The sequence below is a fragment of the Urocitellus parryii genome, chromosome 14 (assembly GCF_045843805.1).
Source record: "Urocitellus parryii isolate mUroPar1 chromosome 14, mUroPar1.hap1, whole genome shotgun sequence".
Lineage (NCBI taxonomy): Eukaryota > Metazoa > Chordata > Mammalia > Rodentia > Sciuridae > Urocitellus > Urocitellus parryii.
Window position 1 is genome coordinate 55,725,680 of NC_135544.1, and position 4,575 is coordinate 55,730,254.

The following is a 4,575-nucleotide window of genomic DNA, read 5'->3' on the forward strand; positions in this document are numbered from 1 at the left end:
CAGCAGACACAACATCTTTGTTTGTATGTGGTGCTGAGGATCGAACTCGGGCCCCACGCATGCCAGGCAATCGCGCTGCAGCTTGAGCCACATCCCCAGCCCCTACATTTTAGATTTTAAACACACATATTGGGCTGGGTTGTGGCTCAGTGGTAGAGCACTTGCCTACCATCTGTGAGGCCCTGGGTTCAAACCTCAGCACCACATAAAATAAATGAATAAAATAAAGCTATAAAAAGATTTAATTTTAATAAAAAGAAACACATTAAAATTATGGAAAATTAAAAGGCCTTGCTGCATATCCTGTCCCCTCCTTCTGGGAGACCATGGGGCAGGGGATTGGTTATCTTGGAGGAACCTTAGAGTGGAGCAGAACTAGGCCAGTCACTCCAGGGGAGATCACTCTAAACAGCAGAGGCCCGGATGGAATTAAAGTAAGGAATTTCCTCTGCGTGTTTGAGATGTGCTGATAATGTGCGTCATGGTCATGCCTGTGTGAGAGAAAATGGGGAGGGCTGGGGAGCCTAGAAGCCAGTCGGCAAAACAAGTTTGACCTGGATGAAGACGGAGAGAAGGTCCTGTGGAATCTCTAGACAGATGGGTAGTCACCGGCAGGTTTGGTCAAGCAGCAAGGGACTCTGTTCCCGCTGGCCGCCAGGTCTGCCTGGTGTCCCTGCTGCACTGAGTCCTGGGCTGGGAGTGGCCATGGGAGCTGGGCAGAGGCCTTCCTGCCATGCCACATGGATGGCCCCTGGCCAGTCAGGCCCCCTGGAGCGTGCTCATGGTTGTCCTCTCTGACTGCGCCGTTTTGCTGTGTACTTGAGAAGGATCCTCCGGCCTCCTCGCAACTTCTGGTGCTTAAAGGTACTTCGGCTGCGGCAGGAGCTTTCTGCTGTTCTTAGTTACTAATGTGCCCAGTCTACTCATGGAGCATGCTGCTCCCTGCCCAGCCAGTGGCCCTCCCAGCTCGGGTTAGCAGCCCTGAGGTTGGTGAAAGCCCAAGCACAGGAGTGGCAGTGTGACCATGGCACTGCTGGGCTCGGAGGGGCCAGCATCAGAGACCCTGTTGGTCATCAGGTTGGGGGCCAGGGAGTAGACAGGGGTCACCCCTGAGAGGGCAACCCACTCTTGGGGCCTCTGGCCTGCGGCAATTTAGGTGAACTTGGCTCTGGTCTTGTGGCTCAGCCTAGGCCACCCCGAACAGGGCCAGCCTTACTTCCTTAGGGTGCTTGTCTGCTCCTGCATCCAGGTGGGCCCACTCTGTTTGCCCTCCTGCCAGTTAGCCTGACTCTGGACCCTTCACTTCCTACACAGGAAATCTATGGGCACTTATTTCATGAGGTTAGTGAGTTCACTGAGGCTTTAGGCTTTATGGTAGGCAGCCCCTGGAGACTAACCTTCTACCACGCCGCCACCCCCTCCCTGTTCACTCCAGGTCCTTGCCAAAGCCTGCATTCTTTGGACTGCTGCCTGCATCCCCAGCTCACCCCCAGGCCCTCTGGGGAAGTGGCCATCTGTCTAAGTGCTCCTTTCCCATTTCCACCCCACCTAAAAGCCACCCTCCCCAGGGGCATGCTTCCACTGAGCTACATCCACAGCCCCTTTTATTTTGAGAAAGGGTCTCACTAAGTAGCCAAGGCTGGCCTCAAATTTGTGATCCTCCTGCCTCAGCCTTCTAAATTGCTGGGATTACAGGCATGAGCCACCACGCCTGCCTGCCCCATGTTTCCCCCGCCCCCCAAATGTATCTGTTTTTTTTTTTTTTCAAAATAATTTCAGGCTTTCAAAAAAGTTGCAAAAATAGTACAATTCCCCATATGTCTCCCTTGCAGAACCACGGTGCAATGATGAGAATCAAGGAAGTGACAAGGTGACTCTACTGTCCCATCTGCAGTGCAGCTCCAGCCATGTCTTCTTCTGGTCTAGGATCCAGGCCAAGACAGGCTCCCATGCTGTCTTCAAGGTCCAGACACCTCGTTGCCTCCGTCTCTTAATTCAGAGTCTAGGGGAGGGGCCAGCAGCCTTTTTCCTGCAAAAGACCAGAGAGCACATATTTTAGGCTTTGATGGCCAACCAACTCTTAGAATGATTCTTATTTGTTCTAAGTTGATGATGAAAAGGATCCCTGGAAGAAAGTTCTTCGTGACCACTGCCAGATGACCGTGGCAATCATTCCGTGTGTAGGGAGCAAACAGCTCAGGTGCAGAAGGAGTGAGGCCAAGGGCAGTGGTGAGGGCTCCCTGGACCAGGAGGTGACGGCTTGTTCTGAGCCGGCACCCAGCCTGCACACCCTCTAGGTGCCAGGCGGATGGCTGGACACAACAGCAAGACTGGGCTGTCCAACACCAGTCAGAGATGAGGCTGCTCCAGCCTGAGGCTGGGACCCGACTGGCGGTATCCACCCGCCCAATCGGAATGCCTGGGGAACCAGCTCTACCTCAGATTTTCAGATTTCTTCCCACCCCTTGACTTGCTGAATCCCAGACAGTCAGTCAGCTGGGGACAGAGGGGGAGGGGAGGCAGGAGGAGGTGGGAGGCTCACTGTGTCTCCCCAGCAATCAAAGCCAGCATTGTTCTCAAAGAGTTAACTTGCATACCAGGCTTGCAATTAGCAAGGAATAATGGGGTGTGATGGGTGTAGAACAACGGCTGGAACTGATTTCAGCGGCAGTGAGAAACTGCCTGCTGACTCCCCGCCGTATTTCCTGGTAACGTGCTGCCGGCAGGCTCAGCAGAGCAGAAACCCTGGAGGGGGGGTGGAGCGAGCAATCTGTCTTTGAATAATTTAAACAATGCAGCCCCGCCAAGCTAAATGGAGCTTATCAAATGTTACACCTCTGAAAGCTGCAATCAGAGGCTGCGGGATATTAACTGTAAAGCCTGGTTCTGCTCAGAGGGCCCCAGGATCAGACCAGCTACCTGCTGGAAAGAAAGGGGAACTTAGGGGTGGCGGGAGAGAGAATGGATCAGCTCTGAAGGCTGGATCAAGAAGCAGTTATCTGAGGACAGGACCGAGACAGCATTTCCCGAGTACCTACCTACTGTATACAGGCCTGAAGGAGTGGGGACAGCTTTTTACAACAGATTGTTTTCTGTGACCTTTGCCCCAGTTCTGCAAGCACAGGAGGTTGTTCCTGTGCATTTTAAATTATTAAGGTGGATCACTTAAGATACATGTTAGAAACCCCTGACCCCCACTGGCCTGTGCCAAGAGACTTGGTTCCTCTCTCACATGGCCAAATCTGGTGGACTAGCCCTAATCAGGGCTCAAAAGATGTCCCCAACACAGATTCCCCTCCCTTTCTTTCTACTCTGCCTTCTGCTGTGATGGCTCTGGGCTGAGGCTCCTTGAAGAGGTGAAGTGGCAGTAGCCGCTGGATCCCTGGTCCTCTGAGGTCCTAACCTAGTGAACAGCTCTGCTCTAAAAGTCTAAGCAGGACTGACTTCAAGTTCAAGCCATGTTGGAGCAACATGGACCACGTTCACCCCCTCCTTAAACAACTGAAAACCAGGACACAGTATATGTACAGTGCTTCTCAGACCAGAGCAGCAGGCAGCCAGCACAGGTGTCCTGGAGAAAAGAGGGGTGCTGTCCTGCTTATTGCTGGGGTGGTGGGGGATCTCCCAGCTGTAGCAGTGGGGCTCAGCCCAGGTGGAGGCTGGTGGTCCCCTTGTGAGGGGGAGGTGGCCTGGGAATCTCAGGCTTCCAAGGCAGAGTCTGAGGGGCAGCTGCAGAGAGTGCTGGAGACCTGCAGAGGCTCTCCTTCCTCAGAGCCGCAATTGCACAAAGAAACTGCTAGAGTCCCTTGAAGCACTGGGCATAATGATCCTCAGAGCTCACACAGATCCGGAATATATATCAGGAATATCTGTTCCCACCAGCCAGAGAGGAAATCCTGTAAGACATGGGACATCGTGTAGAGTATAAGAAAGTTATGTTCTTCGTAGCAGCAATAGGTCTAATTAACCTGGACTTGAGCTTGCTCTGATCTGAACTAAGGAACCCCATGTAAGCCTTGGAAAAAATAAACTGCTTCCAAATGACTTAACCAATGTCCAGAATAAAAACTCAAGAACATTTGAAAAACATATAAAAATATCCAGCACCCAAGAGGGTAAAATTCGCAGTGTCTTTCAGCCATGTGATAGCTGCACCAACCATGTGGAGAAGCAGGGAGACGGAGCCCACAGAGAAGAAAACTGTCAATCCACAAAAACAGATCCAGAAATCAAACAGATGGCAAACTGGGTACACAAGGACCCTCGAACTGTTGTGAGTATTTTCTATACGTTCAAGAAGACAGAGAAAAGAATGAGCATTTAGAGAAGTGGGAGACATAAGAAGACCCAAATTTTACTTCGAAGGGTAGAAAAAGAAGTCAACAGGAAATAGCTGAGATGAAAACTAGACTGCACAAGAGTAACAGCAGTTTAGATGTTGCAGAAGAAAATATTAGTGAACTTGAAGAAAGAGCAATAGAAGCCATCCAAAATGAGATGCAAAAAAGAAAAAAATCCCCAAGACCAAACAGAACATGGGTGAGTCGTGAGACATTGTGTGGCCTCAGATACACA